Source organism: Lissotriton helveticus, chromosome 2_1 (assembly GCF_964261635.1).
Source record: "Lissotriton helveticus chromosome 2_1, aLisHel1.1, whole genome shotgun sequence".
NCBI classification, from domain to species: domain Eukaryota; kingdom Metazoa; phylum Chordata; class Amphibia; order Caudata; family Salamandridae; genus Lissotriton; species Lissotriton helveticus.
The window spans coordinates 689797755-689810059 of record NC_136059.1 but is presented as its reverse complement, the minus strand read 5'-3'; the positions used below and the strand labels follow the sequence as shown (position 1 = coordinate 689810059).

Here is a 12305-nt window from a genome sequence, read left to right as displayed (position 1 = left end):
TGTCATTGAGCGTCACAGCTTTAACATCGTATCTTATGGCGATGACAGGCAACTTATTATTACCCTCTCTCAGGAAGAAGGAGAATCTGCAGCTAGATTAAGCTCTTGTCTGGTCAATTTGGCGGAGTGGATGGACCAGAGTTGCCTTAAGCTAAATGCTGTAAAAACTGAGGTTCTCTTAGTAGGCAAAGAACCATCTATCTGGTCCTTCGGCTGGTGGCCAGATGTACTCGGGCCATAGTCTACCCCCAGGCAGAAAGTGAAGAATCTTGGGGTCTGGTTTGAGGCTGACCTATCTTTTGATAGTCAGACTTCCTGCTAGTGGGTAGGTGCTTCAGAATTAAAAAAATTCTGAGCAAACAGGGATGTGGAATTCCGGTAGCCCGACGCCCGGGACATATTGTTTGGGGTCAAGGGCAACAAGTTTGTATGTGTATTTTGTCCTTGGGACAAGTAGGCCCTAACCCCTACAGCACAACCCCTTTGATTGCCATTTTACAGTAGCACATTATGGATTAGGGAAGGGCATTGTCTACAGTTAAGATAATATGTGTGTCTTTGTGTTAATGCTGCTCAAACTTGCATTGATGGTTCATTAATGCAAAGCCTTTATTATTAGGGCATTCACTAAAAGTAAATGTTGCAAGCTCGGCCTGCACTACTGACGGTGGTTCCAGTGTAAATCTGTACACACGTTTTCAAAGTTTAGTAATATGTGGCTATGTATAATGCTCCCAGAATGCTCTCTGATTATATACAAATATTTGGAGAAGCTTGAAAGCAAGAGTGATGATTCTTTGCTTTCAAAATAAAATGTACACAAAAAAATACAAGTAGGAAAAAAAACATTTTGCTATATTACTGTAGGATTTTAGGTATCATATCTTTGCAGCATCATTTAGTAACATGTTGACGTAAGCTTGTATTTCCCAAAAATAGTCATAATCGAAAATCAGTGTAACGAGTTTAACTCCTCGGCAGCGCCGCCGATTTTGCGGAAGTGCGGCACTTCCGCAAAACGGCTGGGGCCGCGTCGGCCATTGGCCGACGGCAGCACCAGCGAGGTAGTGCAGCCGTCGGCCAATGGCCGACTGCAGCATGGAAGGGGTTAAATATGATTATGTGGAAACAAAAATAAACAAGCATTGGCAAAGCCAGTAGGTCTGAAATTGGTAGTCAGCCTTTTGGTTTTGTCAATGCGTGACATGTTTAGGCGTGGTTTTTGTGAAACCTTATCGGTGTGGGAGCTGCTGGGCCCTCACCATTCTAACAAGCATTGGCAAAAGCAAAAATAGTTTTTGGCCTCAAAAAGCACACATTGTCACAGCAGTTCCGGGCACTGAACAAAACTACTTTATGTGCCAATATGCTCATTGTAAAAGAGTAGAATACTGTCACTCACAGTGAAGCCAGCTGGGGGGAGGGGAGGAGAGAAAGATAGAAAGAAAGAGAGAGAGATTTATTAAACACAAACGGTCATGGTTTAAAGCCAGGCCTAATTAGAGGCCCAATTATTAAAGAAAGTCTCAAAAGTACATTCATGGTATATATCCTTGCATTAAGGGCATATATACAGTTTTTGTGAATTCACAAGAATTTACAGAAGTACGTCAGGAAATAGTACTCCTAGAAAATATTTGTGAACTGCATTTTAGCATGAGCAAATGTGCATGTGTAGATTTTGCTCATGTGAAACTTTGAATGTTTCAAGTTCACTTACCCTCCAACCACATCTTTGCCAACCCTGGAAAAAGTTTTATGTCTTCTACTGTCAGGAGCAAATTTCTAACGTTTTTCAGTATGGGAAAAGATTAGAAAAGAGTTGGTGACAACCTTAAAACATGCAAGTTAGTAGGTTTGCACAGACTCAAAAGAGCATTCCAACCGTTGAACTATTGCTTACCACTACCTTTGGCCCCAGTATGTAGACCTGCAGAAACATAGCAACATAAGGGAATTGCAAGTATTCAAAACCTACTATGGTATGAGCCCTAGCATAATTAGAGAGGCTGTATCAGAACTCTTATATAATGAGATTGCTACCGTAATTTGTCGCCTTATTACATGGCACAAAAGGGACAAATGTATTTTGGTACAGGACAAGTAGGTTTATGAAGTAACCTGCCCCATGGACAAGTAGATATTTTATTAAATTCCACAGCCCTGGATCAAAGTTCTGGCCTTTCTCCCAGATGCGACCAGGAAATCAGCAGTCCGGGCGCAGGTCACATCCAGTCTAGACTACTGTGACATGTTATATCTAGGAATTTCATAGCGTAGATGGGCAAAACTTCAGTTCAGAACACAGTGGCACAGCTACTGCTTAATATCCTGCGGAGGGCACCCACTGGGACAGCTCTTGCCAAATTGCACTGGTTTCCTGTGAGACAGAGTGTCTTTCATAGCTATGTGCATCTGCCAAAAAATCTTGAACGGGAGGGAACCTTGATACTTATGCCCCCTGATAAAGTTTTATCAACCTAATAGAAGCCTGAGATCTGCTGGCATCTCGCTTACTGCTGTGCACAGACTGAAAAAAGCCTGAATGGGCGGTTGCTCTTTTGGCCTGCTGGCCTCTAAATTGTGGAAAATCATGCCTCTATATCTGAGCCAGGAGGTGTCTGATAGAAGTCTCTCATCAGAAACTTAAGATCTGACTCTTTTCACAACCATAGGTTGGTCCAGCTTGCTATTTAGGTCAGTGCTGGTCTTAGCGTGAGTAGCGAGGGGACACTAACAATGGAGTAACCAGGCGCTTTATAAATCTTTTTATAATTATTATTGTTATTATTATTATTATTATGTGGTGTTCACAAACCGCAATGCCAGGCTGGTGGAAGAAAACATTTTCTTGCCTAAGTAATCCAGCCTCTTGGATTTCCAATCTGGCAGGGAGGTTGGGAATGTGCTGGGTTTACGTGGGATGTGGAGGCTTGGACCACCAAGCTCATTGGAGTAGGGTGTTTGGTGAGGAAGTTTGGGTCCCCTGGAGCAGTTGTGACCGGCAGTCATCCTGTTCACAGAGGCTCTGTGCTGGGATTGGACCAAGTCCCACACAGGACGCCAGTAAGTGCCCCATTGAAAGGGAGAAGCGGTTCTGATAGGAACACTCCCGGCTGAAGCCCTTCTATCAACACATTAGCCTTGACTGCAACCGAGGGCAAGCTAATGTCCAGGACCTCAGCTGCCCTCAACACCACTATTGCATAGGAAGCTTTCTCCTCCCAAGCCCTGGAAGGGGGAGAACGCATGTTAGTATCTGAATAGGTATCCAGTCCACTAGCTTTACCCAGATCCTCACACCAGTCCATTTGTTCTTCATAAGACTGGTATTCTTCAGGGTCCAGCAACCCCTCCCATTCCTCCCAGAGTCCTAGCCCATAAGGATAGGGCTCGGGCTCTGGCCTGGAAGTCATCAGAGGATGCCCTTCTGGCTCTGTGCAGGAGTTGAGGATGAGGATAGGGATGGCGCCGGCAGCGCTAGGAGCATCGGCTTCAGGATCGGTGTCGGGGAAGGTAGAGGTGACACGACCGCCACCAATCACTATCCATCTGTGGATCCCTGGGGCTCCACTGGCCCAGGGCCAGAGCCGCTGTCGTGGATCCAGTAGGGGCCCTTCCAGAACCCGCGGGCCCATAGGCATGCCAGAGGGAACGGGCCACCCAAAGATGAGGTGCATGGCCTCATACAAATTATTTTAATTGGGCGGGAGTTGCTCCGGCTCCCGCAAAATCAGAGAAGCGCGGAGCTGACCCAGGCACCAGCTCAACCGCAGAACCAGGCTGTGAGTGGCAACGCTCCTTAATCTCGTCGGCCGCCGGACGAGGCAAAGTGGAAGAACGCTTCAACTTATTTTCCTTCTTGTGGGACTGAGACCTGGCTCAACAACTTGGAGTGCGACAATGACCACGGGCTCCGTGACGGCTCTCCGGAACTTCCTCTCAACAGGGACCTCGATCACTGCAGGCCAACCCAACAAACAGCACACTGGCAGAGGGGCAGTCAAACTCCTGAAGCTTCCTTGGTTCTTCTCCTTGGGAAAAGGTTTCTTGTTACAGAAGTGATCTAAAATTCTTGGGACTGGGTCCCAATATTTAAACCCCAAAATCCATTGTTCTCTGAAGGCAGAGAAGCCTCTGCCTAGTCCAAACCAGTTTCTGAGCACTTTGTTTACATGACTCCTTCCTTCCTTTCACAGCGCAGGGCAGAGACATCAGCCGCCCACAGGAGGTGGAGTCAGCACAGGGGAGGGAAGGCACAGCTCTGGAGCACTTTGTTGACAAGATTCGTTCTCTCGTTTCACAGTGCAGGGCAGAGACATCAGACACACCACAGGAGGTGGAGCCAGAATTGTAGAGGGAAGGCCCAGCCTCATTCAGGTCCCAGGTGCAACTCCTCCCTCTAGATGCAGATCTCTCTATTCACCACTGGGCTGCCTCAGCCTGTTTCCTAGAATCCCCCAGCCCTGTCACTCAAAACTCCAGACAAGGAATAAAAAACCTAGCAGAGGCAGGCCTGGACAGTTAGGCAAGAAAATACATGCTTTCTAAAAGTGGTATTTTCAACCACAGATGTTAAAACCAATTTTACTAAAAGATGTATTTTATCATTCTGAGCTCAGGCATATTAAATTCGAATTTCTACCATGTTCCCTGAGTCAGTTAGGATTATAAGATGTAACAATCTAACTGCCCATTCTGGCCTATGGAGAACAGGTAGCCTTGCAATAGTGAAAAATGGCTGTAATTCACTATAAGGACATGCTACACACACCAGGGCATGTCCTACCTTATACTTATAATGCACCCTGCCCTTAAGCCTACTATAGGGGTGTCTGATAGGAAGCAAAGGGAAGGTTTAGGGACTGGCAAGTGGGTGCACTTGCCAAGTCAACATGGCAGTCACAGACTGCACACAGGCCTTGCATTGGCAGGCCTGAGACATACTTAACAAGCTACTTCTTTGGGTGGCACAACCAGTGCTGCAAGCCCACCAGCAGCATTCCATTTACAAGACCTGGGCACACATGGTCCACTCTACTAAAGTCTGACAAGTAAATCAAATAACCCAATCATGGAATCACTAATTAGTACATCAATTTAACATAGGGAGCACTTGCACTGTGGCACTGAATAACAGTGGCACAGTGCCCAAAGCATATAACCAGCAAAAACATATCCGTATCAGGGGCTGGTATTCTTCAGGGTCCAGTTACCCCTCCAATCTTCACCAAATCATACCCCATAGGAATCGGACACATGCTCTGGCCTGGAGCCGTTGGCTCCAGTTGGTACCGGAGTCAGTGCCAGGCGATGCCTCCATCTCCGTGTCAGAGTCAGGGATAAGAATGGGTGCCCAAAGCATCGACAGTGGGACTGGCGTTGGGGAAGAAAGCGCCGGTCTGGATCCATCTGTGGATCTAAGGGGTCAGACTGGCGTTAAGGGCGGACCCGCCTGTGGAGAACCATTAGGGGCTCCTCCTGAACCCATGAGGAGCGAAGGTGCTGCAGCGGGACGGGCCACCCAAATAAGAGGGGCATGGCCTCATAGAATTCTCAGAGGTTGCTTCACCTCCTGAAAATTCGGGGAGGTGCGGAGACGGCCCAGGTGCAGGTTCAACGTGGAGCCAAGCCAATGCTCTTTCGTCTTGCCTGATTACCATGATGGACGGGGTAAAGTCAAAGACCACTTCAACTTCCTGCTCTTCTTCTTCTTGTGAGACTTACCAGAGTGGGATGACTGCAACGAAGATTAATGGCTTCATGACTGATCCCAAGCCCTTCCTCTCGACCGGGATTGAGACTGCCATGGTGTTGCATGTTGGGTGGCAAGGAGCTTGAGGATATCGGTTTCTCAAGGCCTTGGGTTGCATGGCGGGACAATCGATGGAGATCTTGGCAAAGTGGTCGCACTCAAGGCACCAGAGACAGATGAGGTGAAGGTCAGACATCGATATTTTCCAGTGACAGGCTCCGCAGGGCTTGAATCCAGCATTGCTCATTGACATCCCTGCCACACCAGGAGACAAGTTTTAAAAAACTTTAGCAAATAGAAAAACAAAAATCAAAAAATGACTGTGGGTAGCTCTTTGTGGATCTGCGCCGACTAACATTGAAAGAAAAGAACTGACGTCTGGGGTGCTACCTATATAGGCACAGTGCACGTCACTTCCGGAATGAGCGACACCACGCAGAACTGAACAACGTCACCTACCAGCGCGTAGGGGTACTTCTCACGACAAATTTCAGGATCCAGTCTGACGAATGGGGATAAATTCAAAGGTAAGGAATCTGTGGCTAGAAGTCATTATCAGATACATGTGTAAGAGAGTGTGCAAATTGTATGCACAGTGACAAATCTTTGGTGGTAAGGGAATCTGAAATAGTACCAATCAAGCTCCATGACATGTCCATCGTGGATGGGAGGGGATGGTGTGGTACCAAACTATTTTCCTTTGTGAGAGTAAAGCACTGACAGGAGGAATACAGAGAAAGACACAATAGAAGGATGCGTGTATCAGACAGTAAGTTCTCGGTGGGTAATGAGGTACGGGTAAAATTGGGAGGCTGGTTGGGCAAAAGAATGGGAACGTTTTCAGGTCCTCAAAAGATAAAAGGTTGTGTTTAGAAACACTGTCATTTTGGAGAATGGCGACAAATAGAACATTCGCAGATTGGCTCTATGCAATGCTGATAACAACAAAGGATTGAGTGGATGTGAGGGAGGGTGGAAAGAGGTTCAGATGGATTATGAAATATGAGGACAGCTGGAATTCTGTTGCAATGTATAAAATGTGCTGAATTCCTCTGTATTTAGTTACTTTATCACTATGTTACATAATTTTAATTTTTTGTTATTGTCATAAATGTTGCACTTGTTTTGTTGAATTTAAAACTATATAGAAAAAGAGATGTGTACAATGGATTCTGAAGCAAGTAGTTGAACGTGAAGTCACTAGTCATTAACCTACCTGATACTTCCCCTTCTTTTCCAGGGCCTGGGAGGAAGATGTTGGAGAATTAACAGACAGAAGACTGGACAGATGTGTACTAGAGCGGTGGACAAACCTGCTTGGTATCACCTGATCCTATTAAAACATTTGCACAGGTTTTAGTGCAGCTGGAAAAGTTATGAAAAATCCATATGTCACTTTGAAATTGCACTTTTTTTCTACACAGTGATCATTTAATTATTCTAAGAAGAACTCCTTGATTCCCTTGCAATAATCCTTGGCTGGCAAATCACTCCATCCCCTAAACGGGCTCTCCTAATTACAAGGGAGGAATCAGACACCAAGGCCCTGCTGCTGGTCACGTGGATAATGGCCAGCACTGAACTGGCCTTCCCCTTTTAAGTGAATGGTTACACAGCATGAACAAATATGTATTTTTGCAAGGCCTACTAGCGAGGCGAAGATTTGCCTCCAGAAACACTGAAAGGTATGGGAGTGCAGGCAGGAACATTTTCATCAGAATTAGCCAGATGAGTTGGAAGTCTGAAGGCTCTTTAATGATTAGTCTACCGCACCCTATTCTTTGTGTATTTCACATATTTGAATAATGTCAATTCCTAGGATATATATATGCATTTTTCCAGAAAGTATTCAGAATGCCTGATGCCGTTTATTTTTAATTTGCCTGTCAAGTTGTTTAAATAAATGCCAATAAATCTTTTTTTTTCTTACAAAAAAAAAGTAGTCAAATAGTACATGTGTGAAATAAAAATTGAGCAAAAAATCAAGATGGGGACAATGAACCACTTGTCCTGTAATCACCCGAGGAACTAGAGCCAGCACAAGTCCTCGTGACGGCAGCACCGCAACAGGTCTGCCAAGCTGGCTGAATTCCATGATGACGCCAGAGTCAAAATGATTTACGGTACAGATACAATTTATCTACAAATTAACTATAAAGGTGGTAAGTAGACCATTTTTATACACTTAGGAGCCACAAAGGGCTCTTAAACGATTGGTCCTGACGAAAGCCTCTAGAGATACCGGGAGGCTGAAACATGTTGACCGTTCTCATCAGTGCGGAAGGCTAGTAACTAGGCCTGAAGACGCACGTTTCTGTTTTTAGTTTCCTATACCAGCGATCTGTAGAATAAAACACGAAAGACCTGGCATAAGGAATTTTAATTCACTCTCACCTGAGCACCAACACGCCCTCCTGTTTTATTCCTGGCCACTACTGTCACTCCAGTTGGTCTTCCTCCATGTGGAGGTCAGCATAACATACTAAGGAAAAGACCCAATGATAATGCTGTTGCGGCACTGAATGGCGGACAACCAAGATATACCGCCTAACGCCTGTGTTCGCATATGAGGGTTTTTTACGACTATGCCCCCCCCACGTTATCATAGACCCTGGGAATACAGGACAAGTGGTTCATTCTCCCCCATCTTGATTTTTTGCTCTAGCATAAGGAAGCAGAATGGACTACAATTTCTTCTTTTACCCCCTTCATTGATTTTTTTTTTTTTAAACCTTTATTGACATCAAAAAGGAGAGACAAGTCAAGGCCTACAACCAAGCCGGCCGGCCGCAATGTGCAAAACAATCAGGAGTCACCAGGCAAATATCACATAATCAATCAATACAAAGCAGAGGCCGCACAATCATAAAAGGGGGGAGAAAAAATACAGGAACCAAAGGGCTGAAACACAGGAGTAAATAAGGCTTAATTTTATAATATGGGGAGAGGACGTATGACAGGCTCACTTTCAATACGGAGGCATCCGATATCCCGTAACCAACTTCAACATTAATAAGGGGGCATGAGGCCAGAATATCGGGGGGGACAATACAATGCATTCAAGAAATCAGGATATGTGAGACACAATCAGCCCCTGAGCATTATCCTCGTAACATGCCCACCACCCAAGACACTACCAAGCCAGAACAGAGGGATCGGAAAGACAATGCACCAAAACCAGCCCGTCATAGTAACCTCTAGGACACCGAAAGGAAAAAGGGGGGGGGGACGAGGTAGGGAAGGGGAAGGGAAAGGAAAATGGAGGGAAGACAAAATAAAACAATAAAAAGGGGGAAATAAAGAAATATGAAAAACGAAAGGAAGAAGACACGCCGACACAGGCCCCCCGTGGCGGGAAGACAGGAGACAAAAGGAGTAGCGGCCCAAGTGGGGGTATGGCGATCGGGGAGAAAGACAGCCGAAACATAGCAGGAGGATTAACGACGCCACACCCCCCACCCGAAACACACCATAGGAGGTCGGGACAGACGCGGCCTCACGAAAAAGAGATAGAAAAGGGCCATAGAACCAGAGGACAAACAAAAAGTAGAACCCAACCCACCCGTCCCACCCTGCACCCCTGTAGAAGGCTATGGCCTACCCTTCAAACAGCGAGCCTGTCGCCCTAAACCAGAAACCGAAATATAGCGAGAAGTAAGAAAGAAGAACGAGACGAAAAACAACAAAAGCAGAGAAAAGAAGACAGGAGGGAGGAGCAGAATAACTATAATCCGAACGGGCAGCCGCAGCCCTCCGCCCAACCAGACAAGCACAGTCAAAAAACAGACCAGGACGACACCCCATCATGCGCCATAAAACATTAGGCGAAGGGGACCTCCCACCTTTCTACGATTGAAAACATTTATGCTACTGAATCGTATACCGGGAATCAAACAGAAGTCGTACATTTCACCCCCAACCCTTTCGAGCGACAAACCCCACCCACCACATGGCAATGGAAAACCACATACTAAATACGGAATCAGCATATAATCGAGTGGAATGGTGACTAACATAGCTACGTGGGGGGTAGATAGATCCACAAGGGAGCAATAGTCCAAACCGAAAGTGTAGATGCATCAACAATCGCAGCACGAGCAATGAAAAACAGGAGTTCAGTTGCGCCACTGGATCGGGCGAGGTGGCCCCAATTATAGACACAGGCAAAGTCATCGAAGCAGGCACAGGAGGCAGTCCACCAATAGTTTCAGGCAACAATGTCAAACAGGGTCGCAGTACAGCATCCAAGTCCCTGGGGTCCGAACCTTGAAAAGCAGGGCGCCCCAAAGTCACCGGCACACTACACGATCTTCGATCAGTGGCGGAGACACTCAAGCCAATCGAGGGGGGCGAGGCAAGGAAGTCATCGAAACAAGAGGGCGACAAGAAGAAATGGCCGCCCAAAATGGCGGCAGATCGTGGCGGACCCACCGAGACGCCCAGGGCCAGGGAAGCGTGCAGGGATCTCAGGGCTTCCAGGATATCTCTGACCGTCGGCTCACGTCCACCAGATCCGCTCCCCACACAATTAGGCAACACGGGCCCGCCGCCACAGGGTGATTCTCGTTCCAGAGGGTCGGCCGCCATTTCGTGAAGCAGCCCAATCGCCGCCCACCAAGACCCCCGGAAAGAACAGTTCTCAAATGTAGGACTTTACAAGCTCCGGGGGTCCCAGCAAGGGCGGCCTCGATGCCAAAAGGATATCCGCCCAAGACGGGTCTCCGCCAGCACCAGCACCGGTGCCCCAAACACGCGGAGTCCGGGCCCCGAGGACCAGGGCCGCCGGACAAAGCAGCGGCGGGGAGAGACCCCCTCACAGAATCAGGTCCCGGGGCCTCTCACCCACGTCGGCCGCGCGGCCACCAGGGCAGGCCCGGGTCAGGATCGCCGGGATCTTCGCACATCGGCTCCCAACACTGGTTCTTGCTCTCGGCCGGGGCCGAGAGCCATCGGATCCCGCCGGCCAGGTCCCGGTCCAAGTCTCGCAGAGGCCCCGATCCCTCGGAGGCCACAACTCCGGAGCCACTGCACACCGAGACCCCGGGGTCGGATGGTAAGTACAAACAAGCCGTTATGTTTCCAATGCCCCAAAAATGTGTCGTCCTCGGACAGGATAGAAGACAGGATAGGCAATCAGGACGGAGGGCTGCGGGAGCCGAGCTAAAGGGCGACCATCACGGCCGCGAGCTAGGCTCCTCCCCCTTCATTGATTTTTGAGTGTAATAAAAATTGACCACTAGGGAATATTTGATTTGGTTTTGTCAACTCTCCACTGAGGTTTGCAACACACTTCAGCATAACCGCATGGCAATTAAGTCTGTCCTTATATATGTGAAAATATAAACGGGAGAAATACGGATGTGAAGAATTTTATTGTTTGTCACATTTTTTCAGCTCTTAGCATTTTTGGAGGGGTGCATGATTGTTGTGTGTCGATTTAGATACCGTATATAGATTTCCCAATATATGCCCTTATATAGGTACAATTCGCATTGCCCTTATTTAGGCATAGAAATCCAGCCCTTATTTCGGCATTGCTCATGCTAACCAAATACAGGCATGGTCAACTACATCCGATCCACTTCGTCTCAACGAGTTCTTGGAAAACCAGACTCTTATCCTTGCTTGGATATTGATTTCTTCAAGAACTCATTTATTATGCATAAACATCTATTCCTTATTCCTATTCCTTAGGGGTTCATTCACGACGTTCATATGCCCGACTTGTATGACAATACAGGCATTCCTAAACACCTTCAAGGTATAAATATACCTTCACTTGCTATGGCAAGGCACGGTGCGGCTACCTACTTGCACGACGCGGCTTGCCACAGCAAGTCCAGAAGGAAGTCAACTCTCCAACTGACGCACTGACCAGACGTTGTCATCCTGCTCGCCGAGATTCCAGTGTTTCTGACTCCCCTTGCGGGGTGTTAGAGAACGAGTCCCGGGACAGAGATACCAACCTCTCTTATTGTAAGGTATGGAGCTGATTAGAACCTAGAGAAACTTTTGGCAATTCTTGGCACAACTAAACTATATCTTAAACAGCACCTACTTCCCTCATACTAGACTTAGGTTAGGTACACTGGGGTAGGATTATTTTAGAAGCACCGGTTGAGTATTTTAGCCTGTGTTATTTATGTATGTATTTTTATATATGTCATAGCAACAGACCATGCTATTACAGTATTATTTTATATTACTGTTTACGCTATACGCATTATACTTCGCATTTTGTCTTTTGATTGTAGCAGTTCATATCTCTTGCATGAGAAATAAGATTGTTCAATAAACCCTTTTATTGAAACACCCATCTCCCTTTTTCTATGCAATTCTGTAGAAACGAAGCATGCACGATTGACTGAGTGAAACTATAATCTATTGTTTCCATGACTCTGAAGATATTGTTTCGACTCTAAGGGAAACAAAGTGGTCATGTTTATGCAGCTGTCAGAAACGAATCCCTTCTTGTTCATTCGAGAAAGTTTCTAGTGACCTCTGAGTTAGCTGGCACACACAAGTAATTAAGTTTAATGTACTCGATAGA

General features: G+C 46.7%; 1 protein-coding gene across 2 annotated transcripts in view; it reads right to left on the bottom strand.

Moving 5' to 3' along the window:
* SLF1 (SMC5/6 complex localization factor 1) overlaps positions 1-12305 on the bottom strand; it is a 786836-nt gene that overhangs the window by 51956 nt on the left and 722575 nt on the right. The window lies entirely within an intron of this gene.